General features: G+C 46.9%; 2 protein-coding genes across 8 annotated transcripts in view; one reads left to right on the forward strand and one right to left on the reverse strand.

Annotated features, from left to right (window-relative positions):
* STEAP3 (STEAP3 metalloreductase) overlaps positions 1-8,044 on the reverse strand; it is a 67,949-nt gene extending 59,905 nt beyond the window's left edge. The window contains exon 1 of one of the 7 annotated variants that reach the window (XM_073305227.1): positions 7,888-8,044. The gene's annotated coding sequence lies outside the window, so the exon portion shown is untranslated. The other 6 variants (XM_073305223.1, XM_073305225.1, XM_073305224.1 and 3 more) reach the window with 6 other exon arrangements.
* The window catches only part of C11H2orf76 (chromosome 11 C2orf76 homolog), a 222,661-nt gene that overhangs the window by 59,897 nt on the left and 143,377 nt on the right, over positions 1-19,387 (forward strand). The gene's annotated exons all lie outside the window — the stretch shown is intronic.

Here is a 19,387-nt window from a genome sequence, read left to right on the forward strand (position 1 = left end):
AGCTGAGAGAATCTGGAGCTGTTCCGTTATGCAAAATGTGTTCAGGAATATTGCCTCTCTGCTCAATTACATCAGAACCTTAGCTGGGACACTCATACCAGACTGCCAACCACCTGGCCCTCACTCAGAAGCTGGGATCCTATCTATGTACACTTATGACTACAGGATTGCCTGCTTCTTTATCTGTGTCCCTCTCCCACCCCTGCTTAAATACATGATACAATTGCATGACACTTAAACACTACGTCTATAAGGACGTGGGGAGAGGAGGATTATTGACCCGGGGAACCATTCAGGGGAATCTAACTGGACTGAAGCAACAGAAAGTGGAGGATGGGATTAAAAAAAAAAACAGAAGGAAGAAGGAGAGAGGTTACTCAGATTACATTACCTTCTAAACCAAACCCTTATATTACCACTCACTCTGTCTGCTTGTGTACTCCATCCATTCCCCATGTCTTTCTCTATGTAGATTGTATGCACATCTGTGTAAAGATCTTATCTTCGTATGTGTCTAAGAAACACCCTGCAAGCTTTTAGCACCACATCTGCCTTGCCATACTGCTGTGGACATTTACCAGCCCAGACACACATCCTCCTTGTTCACCCACTCCAACAATGACTAAAAACCCCCAACCTCTAATATTTTACTCACGGTCAAAAATGTCCTGCCACCAGGGAGTTTTGCAAGGTACTGTGCTACACGTAAATAAATGACTGTAGCTGTTGCCACTGTGGGGCGTTGCCGCAACGGCTGTGGTACCGCAGTGCTTTCTGCGTGTCTGGTAGCATGCTCTGTGTACTGCAAGACTGGAGTTCCTACAGCACGTGCTGCCAAGCACCAGACTCTAATCTTTGGTGCTCCCTGTTAACACACTCAATGCTTTTTGAGTAAGTAACAGCACCACAACGCTCTGTAACTAAAAGCTGCAAATACTCTAGGCACAACAACATCAACAGTCATAACGAAAGATCAACCCAGACTCTAGGGGAGGTCCATTGTGAACTAACAGCCCCATGGGATTCCCCAGGCCTAGTGCTAAGGATGCTCCCTCCAGTCCATCCATTGACTAGACAGTGGTCAAACCCTGGCCTATAGAGCCCATTAGAATTGAACTCTGGCTTCGCCCGTGGTCTCTTGGTATCCACATGTGCATTTACCCCACTCCTGCTTGCACGATGCTGTCCTATATCCTCCTTCTCCTGCTGGGCTTCTGCCAGCAGCAGGCTGATGCTTTGACTGGCTCTTAACATTTTAGTCCCAGCTCTCAGGCTGCCCGCTACCCAGCCTTCCTTCCGCAGCCAGCTCCTTCTGGTTCTGGCCTGCGGCTCCTGCTGTCACAGAGCCCCTGATTCTCTGCAGAGTCCACTGCCCCTCAGAAAGCTACTTTTACCTGCTCTCTAGCGTTGATAGAGTGGTCTACTGCTAGCAGTTGGCCTGGACAATATAGCACCCTCTCCTGGCTACATTTCAACGCAGCATATTCAAGGTATGGTTACGACCCAGCGATTTCATTACAACAGCTTTCCATTTTAGGCTCTGGACTTTGATTCTTTTCAGCTGTGAGACACAGGTACAAACAGCAGAGCCCAAGCCACCAGAAGTATGCAAAGAGGAAATCTTGCTACTCTTTGTACACTCTTGGAAGGCTGTACACATGCCAAACTCTACCAGACAGAAGCTGTACCATGCCCAGTGACCAGCGCTGATGGTATTTTACTGAACAGACCACTTTAGTCTGAGCAGTTTCCTCAAAGTACCACCTGGTGAAGAGCTTCACTTGCCATTCAGACGGGACTTATATCTGGGGAAAAAAACAACCCAAAAAACCTGGTACTTCCTAGCTTTCTACTGGTGCATCCCTCTAGCTGACTAATGATAGATCTTGAGTATATATATTGCCTTTTGAGCCAGGAGATGCCAAAGCCCATGACTGATATGCAGACAACTCTGAGGCAGAAAGCAGTTACCAGCTAGAGCCAAGCAATACAATGCACAGGGAGGGGACATTTTTGCCAAGGATCTTATATGGCAACTCCCTGTTGTTATGAAAAGTGCTATGGACTGAGGCTGTTTAATGCCTACACAAAAGACACAGGGCCTTCATGTTAAGGTCTCATCTTAAACACTTCAGCACAGCACTCTATTTACTGAGCCCAGAAGGGGGAAGACTGAGTCAGCCTGGCTGGGACGGGGACTGTGGTTCAAGGGAGTCCAGGGGTTTCAAATTTGAAGCTCTGACCATTAAGCAAAGCATCCTCTGTAACAGCAGCGCATCCATATGTAAGAGCTTATTAGAGCTGCTCTAGTCTGCTTTTTAGTGGCTGTCTTTGTATTGTCCAAACAGCCAACTTAAAGCTTTTCAGAAGTCACAGTCAAGGGCGAGCGAGGGGAAAGTGTAGCGAGAAAGACATCCCACAAGCAGAAACAAGGGGAAAAGGGTGTGTGGGGTAGGCGGATTGAACAGCATGAACCTAGGGAAGAGAGATAAGGGATATCAGAAGCAGCCAGAGTCTCCTTTCTGTCTCTCAAAGAGAGGTTTGGAAAGTGCAGGGGCACGCTGAAGGAGTGAACAGTTCAAAAGCAGATCTGGTGGAAGACAAAGTTAGAACTCAGTCTAACTTTGCTGAGTTAGGGGGCAGGAGGAAAACTTGGTTTAAAAGCGGCAAATAATACGGAGGTTGTATGTTCTCTGGGGCAGGTGTTGAACCTGAGGTAAAAGAGCTCTAGAGCCACTGTGCTACCTATTTGACTACCAATGTGTGGAACTACTGGCTAGATCACGGCCCTGTCATTACACGGACAATGGATATTTCAGTGTATAATCCAGCTCCTTGTCCTCTACAACACAGCACTTGCCTACCACTCTACTCTCATCTCTTTAATCAGCCGACTGACCTACAAGACTCCTGCTTCCATCACCACCTCCGCTACAGCAGGGAGCGGACAAACCAATTACCAAGACAGAGAGATCTTTGGAGTTTTAACTTTAAAGCCCTTGCTGGATTGAGTCCAAACACTTTACTGATCATTTGGCTCCCTCTATACCATCTTGTTCCTTAGGTCAGAGGGCAGGGCACTTCTGGAGTCTGCGGTTTGCAGAGACTGACAGAACATGGACCATACTTTTGTAGGCTCCGAGATCCCTTTTTTTGTGAAGCAAAAGGAAGGTCATAGACCTCTTTTAAATTGTATTTTATATTTCACAGCACCCTTGGCAAGATACATTAATTGGTGCTTTATTGCTTTTAGGTTCGAGCCGTTTGGTATTATTTTCTTGAGTCTTTAATATATATTTTATAGTTAAGTCTATTGGAGTGCTCCCTCTGGCAGACAAATGTCCTGAAATAAAAGTTAATTCATTCTAAATAATAAGTGATGCTTACTGATATGTGATGGTACTTTATATTATAAATAATTGGTGCCCAGATACTTCGGCGATGGACACATTAGAAATGCCTTGTGCCCCAGTACATGTGAATAACTTTACATATGCAAGTGCTTCCAGTGACTTCAGTGGAAATGCTCATGTGGCTAAAGGTGAACACATATAAAAGGTTTGAAGGATCAAGGCTTAAAGTAGAGATTTTGAAAATCTGCTAGGAGAAGCTGGGGGGTCTAAAGGTGAATTGTGCTTTCTGTATTGTTTTCTAAGGCCTTGGTTAAAATGTTCAGAAACTCCCAGATGACTTGGTGCTTTTGAAAATGTTGACCTTGTCTACATGAGGCTACACTGCTAATGCCCGTTCAGCAAGAGAAGAGCCCTAGTCAGTGTAAGGATGGAGGAGAAACCACACCATGAAGAACAGTAGTGTTTAAGTTTGAAAATCAATTAGCATCTGCCTCCATTACAAGCTTGGTTCGGTGAGTGTCATAATCAAGGATGATAAACTGATTTGTAAAAAAGCTGGTGCTTATTTATTCTTGGAAGTTCATACTTCATCACCATAGCAACCAGCGGCTTTTCCATTTCTCCAGCAAGTTGGTTTCATTAGTAACCTTGGCCAAATGGGTTTGAGAGAAGAAAATTTTCACTTGTTTTACGAGAATCTGAGGGTGTTTCTATGGATTTTTTTTTTTTTTTGTAATGTTGCAAAGCCCAGTTCCTTATGACGTGTGTGTGTGTATGCTGTTCTTTTTTTTAAAAAAAAAGCTTTTCAAATGGCACATTTTCCTGTGGTGTCCTGCATAAGTCATCACTTGCAACTTTTTCCTTTACAATTACACAGCAAATCAAACTTGTATATTGAATATCAGATCTGGCTTTACTGTACCTGATTTTTATGTCAACTGTGGTTTGTTAAACGAGATGAGACCTGCGGTGGTATTTAAATCTTATTTTAAAAATCCTAAACCAACAGGAATTTTGATACTGTAAGCTACTTTCTTCCTCCCCCCAGCATGTTTAGGTTTTATTTCTCTCCATAGGACGGCACTTTGCAATGCACAAATCTCATTTGGAAGATACCGATTTAAAAGCCCATTGGTGCATTGTGATTGTTGTATGCTTGTGTCACACCCAGCTCGCAGGAGGAGGCCTCTAGGTGCTACTACGCAATATAAATAATACATGCTTTCATGAACTTCCTGCTCTTTAACCAACAACTCGCCACATCTGCGCTCGGATCCTGCAAACTCTTATCTATGTGCTCAGCTCTAGACGGAGCGGTCAGTTCTCTGAATGGTCCCATTGAAGTAATTTGAAGTACACACTTGTCCTGCATGTTTGTCTTTCTGAATCACAGTCAGTTCTGTGATTCCTGCCTCCACCCAAGTTAGTCTTCTGTTGTTGCTATACAAGGACAGCCCCGTGTTAACAATACATTTTTGTATACATACGCAGATGTAAATAGGAAAAATCTTAAAGCCTATGTAACTGATCCTGCAACTAGTTCGGCCTGTGCAGAGTCCCACTTAAGTCCATGTGGGCCTGCCTGCACGGAGCCAACTGCAGGATCAAGGCCTGTATTATAAATACACGTGTGTTATGGTGCCCTTTCCCTCCCTTCCTTTTCTTGGAATATTTTTCCTTCAGCACATCTAACACCCAGCAAAAGGTTGCTCTCCTTGAGGATCCTGAGCAGTGGTTCTCAACCTATTTACCATTGTGGGTCGCATCCAATACTACCTGTATGGCATGGGTGGCGGGTGAACCCCCACTTTGGAGAGGCTAGCCCGCTGGCCCTGCCCCTTCTGCCCGAGGCTCCACCCCCCCGCATGTTGGAGCCCCGAAATCCCATAACAGGAGCCCTGAGGCCCCCCGTGACGAGAGGAGCCCCAGCTCACCCACACCAGCCACCCCGGGCCAGCCCCAGTGCCAGGCTGAGCGACATGCCGGGCCGCTCCCAGTGCCGGGTCGACCCACTTCCCCACAGCCTGAGTGCCAAGCCGAGCCGCTCTCCCCAGACCCTCCACCCAAGCGCTGGGCAGAGCTGGCACCCCCCCATCCAAGCTGGTGGCCCCAGTGCCCGGCAGAGCTGCCTCACTCCCCCACCAGCCCCCCACGCCTGCTGCTTGCTTGCAGCGTCCCTCCTCACTCCCCCACCCCCGAGGAGAAGTGACACAGCAAGCAGCGGGGAGCAGGAGTTGGAGTGCAGGAAGCCAGGCAGTGGGTGGGGGCTGAAGGCCTTGTGGAAGAGGCGGGACCACCGCAGCCCAGGTGTCCCGTGGGAGTGGCTTCGCCAGGAAGGCTTTGCCTTCCCTGGCCTATTATACCTGCCGCCCATGCATGGATGGTGCGTATAATAGGCTGGGGAAGGCTGTGCCTCCCCAAACAGCCCCGTATGGCCCCGGCCATGCTCCATACCAGGGCCCCCTCCTGCTGCTAGTTGGCCCCAGCGCAGACAGGCTGCTCCTGTTCTGGGAAGGGAAGCCTCCTGGGGCTGGGTCTAGGGCAGCTGGGACTTGGGGTGGCTGGGGCTGCCCGGGGCTGCCCAGCGCTGGGGGGGGGCCCTGGCATTGGGGCCACACCGCCCAGTGCCGGGGGGGGGCAAAGGGAGGGCCACATGCTGCCCACTCGTCGCTCTGGGACTGGGTGGGGAGGGACGCTTGCCGCCCACCTGTCTGGCGCTCTGGGGGGCGCGTGTGCCGCCTGCCGGGTGCTCTGGGATTGTAGGCGCTCAGGTGACCCGGGGCTGTGGGGGGGCTGGCGGCTGTGGGGGGGGGGCCTCTGGCCTTGGAAGGTCAGGATGATCTGGGCCTCAGGTGGAAAGGGTGGGCCGGGCTGGGGGCTAGCCTCCCCAAGCCCATGGTTCACCCACTGCCATGCTGTATATCCCTGAGGATGTCACTTGGGTCGCAGCTCTGTGCTGACTGGACCGCAGGTTGAGAATGACTGATCCTGAGAAACCCTACCTGGTCCCCCACTTCTCCCTTCCTTCTCTTTCAGTGTACTGCAAACAAGGTGTTAATCATCTGGCAGGTAAAACAAGCTGCTTACTCAAAGGCCAGAGCCAATCCACTCAATGGGTGTTCTGGAAGGAAATGTTTCTACAGCTTAGTGGTAGGCAAACTTCCTCCTTTCCCTGGATCACAAGCACCACATAGAGGAGACACTCCTGAGTTTCTACTGGCATAGGGAAGGAACGAGGTCATTCCAGAATCAGACCACATCTCCCATGCTGATTCTTTAATTTATACCCTGATATATTGATACTTCCTGAAAGTACTTCTAACTCTTTTCTAAATCAACTCCCTTTGAGAGGCTGCCGTGCCCCTTTTAAGAAATTCTGACTCTTGTGTGATCCAAAATAAAAACTAGATACTTCTATCATGAAAACCACGGACACCAGATGATGTCCCAGACACCCCTGGATTAAGGCACATATAACCAAGCAATTCAAGTTCAATACCATCTCCCTGATTTGAAACAAGTTACTTAATATACCGAATAGACTCACAGAGACAGAAATCAGACTCAGGATGTCCCCTAGCGTGTTGCTTCTGGCTTTTGCCCGAGACGGTGCATGCCCCATACGCCCAGTCCCACTTGTTTTAAGAAAGCCAGGCCCCGGGGGCAGTAAGAACAGGTCATCATAATGGCCATCCGCGAGCTAGGGAACAACGCCCACGGGCCGGAGAGCTAATACTCCAGGACGAATGGAAAAGGACAGGGGTTGGCCACGTGCGATCCAGTCACATTGTGGACGCAGGGTCTGGCCCCTCCATACGTGTCCGGGGGCTTCTGAGCAGCCAGGAGAGGCTGCAGCGGGGACTCCGGCGGACCCCGAGCTGAGAAACTCCCCTCACCCCAAAGCACCCCTGCCTATGGGAGGAGAGCGCAGCCCGGCCATAGCTTACCTCCCCCCCCCGCGCCAGCCCCGCATGCGGTCAGGCGATCGGATGGGGGGCCGGGATCACCAGCAGCCCTGCTCCCCCTGGAGCCCTGCACCGAGCGGCGCGCTCCAGCCCCCCCCCCCCCCCCGCGGGCAGTAGCAAAACTCCGGCTGCTCCCGCCCCTTCCCCATTTACCGCCGCCGGCCGGCCGGCAAGTGGCGCGTCGCCACGCGAGGGCGGGGACAGGGATCCGCTCAGAGCCGGAACCGGAGCGGGCCCCGGGGGCCGTGCACTCACCTCCGCCAGGGCCGGGCAGTGAGCGGCCAGCACGGGGCGCCTACTTTGGGTAGTTGCGACTACCGCCCCGTGATGCGCGGCGCGGAGCTCCTCCTCCCGGGTCCCATGTGCCAGCCGCCGCTCCCGCTTCCCGAGCCCAGCGCGGCGGAGCCCGCCCCGGGCTCCTGCTCCTCGCTGCGGGCGCCGGGCCAGAGGACCCGCCGGGGTCCAGGCTGGCTCCGCAGGGAGCTTTGGCTGGGGAAGGAGGCAGATTTCACTGTGACTTCATCTCCGGGGCCAGCTCAAAGCTGGTCACAGCCCTGTTGATCTCAAACCTTATTTAAATGAGAGCTTCCAATGTCTCCCCGGGCCTCCCTTCAGATAAGTAGGGCTGTTCTCTGCTGTGTCTTACGGTGTAATGTCTAACCCTAGTAGCAGATCCATGGTCATGCAGAATTTCACATAGTGACCAATTAGAACTTAACGTGAGCAGCAGGGATGGGAGTTGGGACTTCCTGCTCCAAAGGCATAGGCCTCTGCTGCTTAAACGAAAGGAGAATTGCTGTTCGTAGTGTGAGACCTATGTGACGTGAGCAGTTTGAGCCCATTCGGTAGGGGATAGTGGCACACCTATTAATTACAATATAATGCATGTGCAATGGGGGTAATGATTTTTTTTTAAAAAAAAAGAGGACTGAAGCCCTGCATTCTTTACGAGAGTTTCTCGATTAACATTTCAGACTAAATTATAATAGATGATTTGTCCCTGAACTAGGTTAGACTTTACCATGTCCCTTAGTGTTTCCTTGATTTCTACACAGTGGGGATGTTCTCAAGTCCAGAATGGCTATATGAGCACATAAGCAAAAAGCCCAGACTGCCTGTCTGTCTGTCTGTGCATGCCTGTCTCTCTTTTTTACTTTACAGGAGGCAATACGTAAGAATTCAAAAGGGCCACAATAGATTTCAAAGGACAAATACCTACAGGTGTAGAAACAAGTAACAAGAGATTCTTTAAGTGTATGAGAAGCAGGAAGCCTGTGAAGGAATTGGTGGGTACTCTTGATCCCTTAGGCTTAAAGGGAGTAATTAAGGCAATTAAGGATGAGTAATTAAGGACATCGTTGAGAAACTAAAGGATTTCTTTGCATTAGTTTTCACTGCTGAGGATGATGGGGAGATTCCTACTGTGGACCTGCTCTCGTCTGGTAACAAAGATGCAGTGCTGTCAGAGACTGAGGTGTCAGGAAAAGAGGTGCTGTAGCAAAGTGATAATTTAAAGCAGTAAGTCACCAGCCTCCCTTGGTCTATTCCAGCAGTCCTTAGCAGCTTAAGTATGAAGTGGCTGAGCTGCAAATAAAAATATTTGGTCTGTCATTAAAAGCAGCCACTCTTCTATTGGATTGGAGAGCAGCCAATGATGTCTCTATATTTAAAATTGGCACTAGGGGTCATCTGGGGAATTATAGACCAGTAAGCCATACAGCTGTACCTGGCAAATAGGCTGGAAAGATAATTAAAAACAGAACAACAAAACTTCCGGAAGATTATGATCTGATACAGAGTCTAGTTTAAAGCGCCCCATGGATGTTAAATACTGAAGGCTGGATTGTTGTCCTGTCAGGGTACTGGGGCTGGACAGATCCTGTACCTGTTACAGGCGGGAGGCTGAAGCAGGCCTTCATTTTCTGTTAGCAAGTGCATTTTACAGTGCCAAGTGTTTTGTTTTAATGGGAGGGTGTGGTTTAGTGAGCCTCTGTGCATGCTATCTATGGCCATGCACTTACTGGCTCTTAAAAGCCCTGCAAACAGCTGTGGGTGGAGATAATAGGTTCTACCCCTAGATGAGGAGAGAATTGGTGTATTAAAACAACCACATGCCGTTAACAACTCACAGCTCTGTTCCATTATCCCAAAAGCTGGCACTGAAGGGAACCTTCATGGTTCAGACAGAAACTCAGTGTCTCACCCTCAGCGATTGCAAATAGTCTAATGAGAAAGGAGTCTGATATAGTGTAGTCAGGCTGCTAGCAGATTAGGAGGCCAAATAGCACCAGCAAAGAAGAGATCTATTTGAAAACCAGTGGCAGTGCATAACCCATAGAATAAGGAAGGGAGGAGAGGATTTCCCCCCAATTTTTGTTCCTTTCTGTCTCCATGGCTCACACTGCTGCTCCCCTAGCGGAGCTGGGCAGTAGTCTCTCTCCTCTAGTCGGATCAAAGCAGTAGGTGCAGGGGAAGAGCAGCGCAGTGCGGCTGCTCAGGAGCACGTTACCCAAGGCACCTATAGCGGAGTCATATTGTCTAGCATTGTGCATTCGGCCTGCTTTGCATCATTATTTTCATGCAGAAGTCAAAGGTTGCCGTATAAGAGTGCTGTTCTTGGTAGCACTGGGCTTAACAAAGCTTGCCCACAGAACAGGCCACAAAAGATGTTATGGGTACATCTGCGCAGCAAAAAGCCCTGCAGCAGCAAGTCTCAGAGCCTGGGTCAACTGACTCAAGCTTGTGGACTAAAGACAGCAATGTAGATGTTTGGGCTTGGGCTGGTGTGTGAGCTCCGAGACCCTCCCCCGAGACTGGGTTTCAGAGGCCAGGCACCAGGCCGAGTCCAAATGTCTACACTGCTATTTTTAGCCCTACAGCAGAACAGGAGTATTCACAGAGAACTGACTCTCAAGATGGCTTAAAGGGGTTTGCATTATTAAATTATCTGAGCATTTTGAAGTATCTTCCTGGAGCCAGTGGAAGAACGTTCATGCTGATTTCAGCTTTTTAGAAGTGATTTAACAATGCTCATTAGCAGGAGAAGCAAGGCCATTTTGCATCCCCCCAGTTATGGCTCTTTGTTATTCCTCCTTCGACGGCAACTTCAAAAGTAACATCAAAATGCAGTTATGCTCTGGAGAGTTACTGTGAAAAAGATGTTCCCGTCTTTCTGAACAGCTCTGCTCTGGGTGTATTTGGAGCCTTGTCTGACCATTTTTGTGACAACCATTTGCCTAGCAGAGCCATTACAGTACCAAGAGAGTAGGCAGGATTCTTTCCTTCTTGTGCAGCAGCAGCAGAATGGTTGGCTAAGTTCCCAAGAAAGGGACAATCAGTCATACCTGTCCAAATGCTTTGATAGCAATGGAGTCGCATGGGTGTCTGAGGGCTTAGTTTGACTGGTGAGATCTTCATTATTGGGAAGCCTATGCTAGAAGGAGAGAACCCAGCTTGACTTTCAGGTCTCAAGATGTATTTACAGGCTCGTAGTGGGCAAATGTCTCTCTCTTTGTAACCAGATACAGAAAATCATTAATTCACAATACGTGCGGAATCTGCACTTTTCAGGTCCAGGCTGCATTTCTAAGGACTGACTTGTATCTGGTATGTAAATGAGTTGACTGCCCCCCTGCTCCTTCTTGTGGCCAGGGAATGCCCTGCCCTTTATTCTCCCTCATCCAGGCCCCTTTTCAGAGACTCCACACATTGCTCTTCCAATCACCACTATTATTGGGGGGTCTGGGTTTATCCAGACAACTAACTCAAAAGTAAAACTCAAAGTCCCCCAAATCTGCCCTGAGGCAAGGTTCTTACCTCAGAGCCTGGGGGACTGAAAAGGTTCTACCAGAGAGTCCTTTTTTTAAAGGAGTTCTTAGGGGGTGACCCACCCTGGGGTTCAGTTTACAACCATTCTGTTCAGAGCTGACTCCCCTCTAGCCTTCCCAGAGTCAGCCATCTCACACAACTGCTTCAGCTCTCTTCTAAGGAACCAGCCGCTTGAAGTTCCCTCCCCACACCAGGTGTCTGGTTAGTTCATTTAGCAAGCCTTCTCCAGGCTTCTCATCTCCTGCAGGCAGCTTTATCATCAGGCTTTGTCTACACGGGCAACCGAACGACAAAACTTTTGTCATTCAGAGGTGTGAAAACACACACACACACCCCCGAAAGGCAAAAGTTGCGCCGGTGTGAACAGCGCTTTGTCGGCAGGAGAACTACCGCCGCTCTTTGGCGATGGACGTTTTTTGTCGGAGGGAGAGCTCTCTCCTGGTGACAAACAGCAGCTACACTGCGTGCCTTTTAGAGGCACAGCTGTAGCAGCACAGCCGCGTTGCTAAAAGCTGCGCAGTGTAGACAAAGCCAAAGCCTCGTTCCTTTTGCTGTCTCACAGGAACCAGAGTCGCAGCCGAGTTGAAAGAGAATTTACTGTTTGCCGGTGACAGCTGCATTAACTCCCAGGACTGTGCATTGGTGCTTGGATTCAGTAATCATCGTTTAGAAAGAGGCGGAAAAGCTAGAAGTGAGTGACTGTGATTCAGACAAGGAGCAGGATCTACAGGGTGAGTTAATTATTGCCAGAGAGGAGAGACGGGACATAAATCTGACTCCAGCCAGGAAAGAAAGAGCATGCGCAGAATGCGTGAACGTGAGGTTAGACTGTCTAATGTGGGAAGAGGTGCAATGTCTCAGCCTGGCTCAGAGCCTGGGAAGTGGCCACTCAGTACTCTAGCAAGAAATAGAGCACAAATGGCAGAGGAAGCTCCTTCCAAACGATCTCTAAAGAAGATTGCGGGAATATTTGGAAACCTTGGAGAATGTACTCTGACCCTGATGACATCAGGGACCTGACTGCAGAGGGAAGGCAACCCAGATCGGCATGGTGAGCCTGACCACATCTGAAAGAAAACTAAACCAGGAACAAACTAGAGGAGAGAAGCCCTGAGGTTCAGCTGAACTCTGCATGCCACATCTGCGATGGTATGACCTGCCTGCTTCCATTTCCCTATCTGTAAAATGGGGATAATACTTCCACACCTACCTCACACGGGAGCTAGGAGGATTCATTATGTTTGCACAGTGCTTAGTACAGATTAAATATCTCCACTCACACAAATCACAGCTCCCTCCTACAAGCTGAAGAGGCAGTTACTTGTAATCCGCTGCAAGTCTCCCGCTGTCCGTCCACTAGGGTGAACCTGGTGTGTTCTCAGTAGGTGGGTCTTGGCTCTGGAACTTGTTCCTTCAGGCCTGCCAGAACTCAAGCTTGGCATCCTTTAGGATTCAGTACAAGACTCCTCTTTTCAGGCTGGCTTCTGAGCTAACAGGCCCAGTGTTGGATAGTGGTGACTTTTCAATCTAAACCCTAAGCTACTTTGTAGCTTCTTATGTTGAGCTCCCAGATATGCTGATTTTCCCCTCCAGCTTCCTCTGCGCTCTTCTTCATATCTTTCCACCTTGTTCTTTTCTAGGCCTCCTCATCTCTCCTTTGAAGTCATGGATTCCACTTCTAAAAGAAAGGGAGAGCACATCAGCATAAGAAGAAACGTAACTGCAGCCATGTCTCTGTGCTCCTGCTTGTCGGGCACTTTCCCCAAAGCACTGTCAGCAGCACGATATTTATTAGCCAGCGGCCATACTACCGAGGCCTGTTATCTTGTCAGATCTTGCTAGCTAAGCAGGGTCAAACCAAGTCAGTATGTGGACAGGGAAAACAGAGGTGCTACAGGAACTAACAATGGCAATTCAGTAGGCAACATTCTTCCTTTTCAGTGCTGTTGTCCAATGGTAGAGCCTGGTGTTAGAGGGCACTCGGCAGATAGAAGAACCATAAAGTGTGTGTGAAGATGATCACTTGTCACTTCTGGATCTCCTAGCACTTTTCACAAGAGTGGAGGTGTTAGTCCCAACATCTGGTCAAATTCCAATTGTGCAGTAGCATTCTGCCCACCTAAAGTGCTCTCTGTAGTCTCAGTTGGATAAGGTACTCTGATGTTATTGGTATGCTGCTCTCTGTTAAATGGCTGCTGCTTTCTACCCCAGACAAAGCTACATTTCAGGGGTGGGTGATGTTGTAAAGATGTGTGTTAGAATGAGATCTTTGGGTAAACACCATTCTGCAAAGGTCAGTCTTTTGTATTCTTATGCAGTGGGTTATGGATCCGTTTCCCTTTGCATCCAGAGTTGCTAGAAAGTGACATGAAGCAGCAGTACAATGGGAGGAAAATAAAAAATAATGTATAACATCTCCGAGTGTGCTATGAACACGAAGCTATCCAGCCCAACTGCAAGGCTGGGCTTATCCTTTCCCTGTCAGTAAAATGGAAACAGAGGCACAGAGAGACGAAGGTGCTAACCTGAGCTGGCACAGACAGCCAAAGTGGTAGATCAGGCTATACAATTCAGAATTCTTGAATACAGTCCCCTGCTTTAAGGGAGACAGCATGACCTATAGGCTGAAGCACAAATCAGGGTTAAGTTATCTGGGTTCTTTTCCTAGCTTTGCCGCAGAGTTACTGTCTGTGCCTCTGCTTCCTTTCTGTGTGGTGGGGATTATATTACTTCCCTACCACATAAGGCTGTTAGGTGGGCAAAGTGCTCTGAGATCCACCAATGGATCACACTCCATATAGTTTCAGGCAAGGGTTGTGGGTGTCTGACAGCATCTCCGACAATGTCTTCCAGGAAACTGACTCTAAAAGGGGTGTAACGTCAACCTATCAGAAATTGGGCCTCTTAGACTAATTGGCTGCCTCCTGCAGCTAATTCTTTGCTAGCCATGATTACTCTGAGCTCCTCTTCAAGGAAACTAAACATGAGTCAATAATGTGATGCAACTGCAAAAAAGGCTGATATCATTTTCAGGTGTTTTAACAGGAGTGTTGTATATAAGATGTGGGAGGTAACTGTCCTGCTCTACTCTGCACCGGTGAGGCCTCAGCTGGAGTACTGCGTCCATTCTGGGCACCACACTTTAGAAAAGATGTGAACCAATTGGAGAGAGTCCAGAGGAGAGCAACAAAAATGATAAAAGGTTTAGAAAATAAGACGTATGAGGAAAAGTTAAAAAAGTGGGCAGGGTTAGTTTTAAGAAAAGGCGACTGAAGGAGCACCTGATAACTGTCTTCAAATATGTTCAGGGCTGTTATAAAAAGGACCGGTGATCAATTGTTCTTCATCTCCAGTGCAGATAGGACAAGAAGTGATGGGCTTCATCTGCAGCAAGGGAGATTTAAGTTAAATATTAGGAAAAGCTTCCTTACTATACATCTAATTAAGCACTGGAATAGGCTTCCAAGGGAGATTGTGGAATCTTCCTCACTGGAGGTTTTTCAGAGCAGGTCAGACAAACACCTGTCAGGGATGCTCTACGTTTACCAGCTCCTTCCTCAGTGCAGGAGGCTGGATCAGATGACTTCTCAAGGACCCTTCCTGCCCTACCTTTCTATATGGCATTTGATAGTGACTGCTTTGTATAGTGCTGTTAGGACTCAGTGCTGTTATGTTGAGCACGACCTAGTGGCTAAAGTGGAAATAATGTTTTCTTTTAGGAGCACTTAAGCAATTGTATGTTTCACTCTGCTGGTTACCCAAAAATGGCTTAGAGTTGTTCAAAGTACAACAGCTTCCAACCCAAACATTAAAAAACTAAAAAGACCGAGGAGTACGTGTGGCACCTTAGAGACTAATAAATGTATTTAGGCATATGCTTTTGTGGGCTAAAACCCACTTCATCGGATGCATGCAGTGGAAAATACAGTAGGAAAATATATATACACAGAGAACATGAAAAAATGGATGTTGCCATACCAACTGTAACGAGACTAATCAATTAAGGTGGGCTATTATCAGCAGGAGAAAAAAATCTTTTGTAGTGATAATCAGGATGGCCCATTTCAAACAGTTGACAAGAAGGAGCGAGTAACAGTAGGGGAAAAAATTAGCATGGTGAAATAGTTTTTACTCAACTCCACAGAAACATTATGTCAAAGACACTACACAGCAACCATGTAGCACCATTTAGCTTATGGAAAGTGAAATCTTCCTGTGGCCCTATTTGAAACGGATGGATGTTGGATTACATGCATAAATGGGGCAGGGACATTGGCCTAGCAAAATTTGGGCATTATATATGTAATCGGAGCTGATCAAGATAAGCAAACTGTGAAAATAACAATACTTTCCAGCCAGGCCTATAACTGTTATCAGTGTTGGATTAGATTGTAAAGCCCTCTGGGGATAATTGTATCACCCTGGCTTTGGCTGAGTGAAAGTGTGGGTCAGAGTGAGGCGATGATGGGCTTGGCCACTGCTAGAATCTAAAAAGCTGGCCTTTAGCTCCAGGCTTGTGCTTTTCAAGCTGAATGTCCAGGGTTCCAGTCCTTGCTCCCCAGGCTGGGGAATGTGTGATTTTAACACAGTTGTATTAATCCAATGGAATAAATGGGCCAAAGGTGTTACCATAACCCAATCACTGTCCAACATGAAACAGTGTCAGCCAAGGTTTGGGGTTTGATATACGGAGACCTCAGTGCGCTTAGTACCATAGCAAACCATTAAAAATCCTCTTAACCTTGTATTAACGATTCTAAAAAGAAAGAAAAACAGTTACAGCATTTGAAATGTAAAGTATTACATAAGGCTTTCATGTTAACAACATCCCTCGTTCCCTTTCCCTGTAGCTGGAGAGAGTTTTAGAAGGAAATACCCCTTGTCTGACAGTCTCTTAGATGTTATTAAAGACAGTATAACTGGCCTTTCAGGGAAAAGAGAAGTTAGCTGAGATGAGCTGGACTCTGGACTTGTAGTTGTTGCTGCTGTTGCTGTATTTAAAATTGAATTCCCTAATGAGTGAGTCTGGCTCCTGTGTTGCTACAGTTTTATGATCAACAGGGTGAAAGTTACTTCAGTGAGTCTCTTAGATTGGGAGGCTCTAGGAACACACGAAGAATGAAGTCAGTGACCACAAACAAAGTTAAAAGTAAGAAATCTTGTTTGTATTATAAGTTATACTCACCCGCACATATCCAAAACCGGAGCGAGTCCATGCAGTAGCCAATGCCGTATTCATACTCACGTCCCCCAAGATATCACAGAGTCTGGTGGATCTATCAACAAGTGGCCGTCGATAGAGGGCTGATTCCAGCTGGAGTCTTCCCTTGGGGCCGTCTCACCCATTCCATACCAGGGAACCCTTTTATCCTGTGTTACGACCCCCTTATGCATGTGGATGTGGGTTCAACCCCCTGTTCCTTATCTATACTTCCACACCCCATACATTTTGGGGTGCCCTGCTTTTCATAGGTTGTCCTCTTAGTTCCCCGTATGCTCATTAGCATCTATGTAAACATGTTCCCATGGTAACCTGCGGTGAGAGGAAAACTTTCCATGATGTTACAGTCGGATGTACTGTGGTCTAGACGGGTACACTGAGGCATATTTTCCTGAACATCACCTATTGGCACATTCTTTACAGTAATCGTGTAACTTTGCTAGGGCAGGATATTTCCTGGGTCACCTACTTATGTCAAGCCTCCATAAGCCTGAGGCCTGGCATGGCTAAACTGAAATCTTACAGGCCTCAGCCTGTAGGCCTTGCATTGCCACCTTACTTTACTCATATACCTAACAGACATTCATCTCTCCTAAATACTTATCAGTCTTATGCTCCTTACCCCATCTTCTATGTTTGCACAGCCCCATGCTCACCTCTGATGCTCAGTACAGAACATTCTGGTGTTTTAATGTTAAGCTGGTGATTTTATTTGAGGCTTGTTGCCCTTTGATAAATATTTTTCTTGGTTGTTTTATGGCAGAAGGCAAAAACTGCAAATGTGTGTTTGTAGTTACAGGGAATTTCTGGAGTGCCTTGGAAACAGAAAGTCTCACTGTGCCAGGGTCTGCTTTGGAGCAGTGGCACTTTGCCCAGAGCTCAATGTTAATTCACCTCCACTTTCTCAGATAAAAAAAGCCTGTATTAATTAAAGGAGGGAATGGGAATCATTCTGATTTCTAGCACAGCCAAAGCTCCTAATTATAACAGCTCCCGCAAGTTCCACTGTAACTAAGCAGCTATCAGCATTGCTAATGTAAACCCATTTTATGTAGGAATTTATAAATGAACAATAAACTGTGTGGTAGACAAGGGTCCAGATTCTGAATTCACTTTGTAAATTAGGGGCGATGCCACTGAAGCAGCTTCATCACCTCTCACATGGATTTCCTGTTAGAAATCCACAGGGTCCTAAGGGCAGCAGACTGCAGACAGTGTCTGCTCTCCAATTATACACTGACAGCCCTGATCTATAGAATCTTGTGTGTGAATGGGGCTGCCTAGCTAACTGCATAGATGGGGGTGAGACATGCACATCTTGGAACTGGTGGCTCTCCTGTCTCACTCCTCTTTGCAGTTCCAAATGCAGAGGAACAATGGCCCCAGAGTCAGATGTATAGCTGCAGTTGAAAACAGCTAACAGACTGTTGGGAACCATTAGGAAAGGGATAAACAATAAGACAGAAAATATCATAATGTCATGATATACATTCATAGTATGTGCACCCCTTGAATACTGCATGCAGTTTACTGCATGCAATTCTGGTTACCCCATCTCAAACAAGATATATTAGAATTGGAAAAGGTACAGAGAAGGGCAACAAAAATGATAAATGGAACTTGGAGGGAGGAGCACAGGTTGCAGGAGGGGAGGCACTAGAAAGTCACTCTGTGTGCACGTGGCTGGAATGCTAGCTGCAGCTGCAGCATCTCTGTTAATAGTTTTCTTCTTAAATATCCAGTTTAGTTTTAGAAATGTGGGGTCCTTCCATGTTTTGCCTAGCACATGGTACTTGAAACACTGAGCTAGGGTGATCAGATAGCAAGTGTCTGTCATATACAGAGCTCTAGTTTATGAATATAGAGAGGATGAAAAACAAAGTCCATCTTTTTATAAACAGTTTAAGACCATGTAGTAGCCCTTGGCAATTGTGTCACGGCACAATAAATCAGAGACAGAGGGACTCATTTGGGACACTTTGCAAAACAGAGGGAAGTTTGCTTTCCCTTAATTCCATGATGACAGATCAAGGCAGAAGGCTTCTAGATTTGTAGCTATATTTGAGTTGGTTTATACTTATATAATACTTGGTTTATTTAAGCAACTGTCATTGCACTTGGGTAGCCATAACGGCCGTATGCTAATTATATGCACTCATCCAATCGAAAATAGATTCCACCTCTGAATCTCCTTAGTCTTATTATTTACATGTACCTGATGCAAATTATATCCAGATAAAGTTGAGTCGTCACTATTGCACATCTGAAAAGTGCCACAGAGCCTTTATTAACATCGGGATGCCAGAACGACACTTTTGTCTCTTCCAGAAGATGGTCTTTTTTAAGCAATATGTCTTCCGATTTTTTTTTAAAGTAAAAGGACAAATACAAAATTGGTCTCCACTCTGAATTTGCAATGCAGAGAAGCAAAGGAAGTTAAGAAGATCACAGACAATTGAATTTAATTGAAAAAGAAGATTAAATAAAATGAGACTTGACTATGAAGAGCTAATTTGAATTAAAGAAACAAGCCACTTGCCTGAAGAAAGAAATCAGAGGACGAAAATGATTTTATTCCACATCTGGGTATTAGTGATGTGATGATCACTATGGTGGTGAAATAAACCCACCCGAAAGTGTTCTTTTTACATTTGAAATTGTAATGTTTGGAACAAAAAGAAAAGGAGTACTTGTGGCACCTTAGAGACTAACAAATTTATTAGAGCATAAGCTTTCGTGAGCTACAGCTCACTTCATCGGATGCATACAGTGGAAAATATAGTGGGGAGATTTTATATACACAGAGAACATGAAACAATGGGTGTTACCATACAGACTGTAAAAAGAGTGATCAGGAAAGGTGAGCTATTACCAGCAGGAGAATTGGGGGGGGGGAGGGGGGAACCTTTTGTAGTGATAATCAAGGTGGGCCATTTCTAGCAGTTGATAAGAACAGTAGGGGGGGAAATAAACAAGGAGAAATAGTTTTACTTTGTGTAATGACACATCCACTCCCAGTC

Source organism: Lepidochelys kempii, chromosome 11 (assembly GCF_965140265.1).
Source record: "Lepidochelys kempii isolate rLepKem1 chromosome 11, rLepKem1.hap2, whole genome shotgun sequence".
Lineage (NCBI taxonomy): Eukaryota > Metazoa > Chordata > Testudines > Cheloniidae > Lepidochelys > Lepidochelys kempii.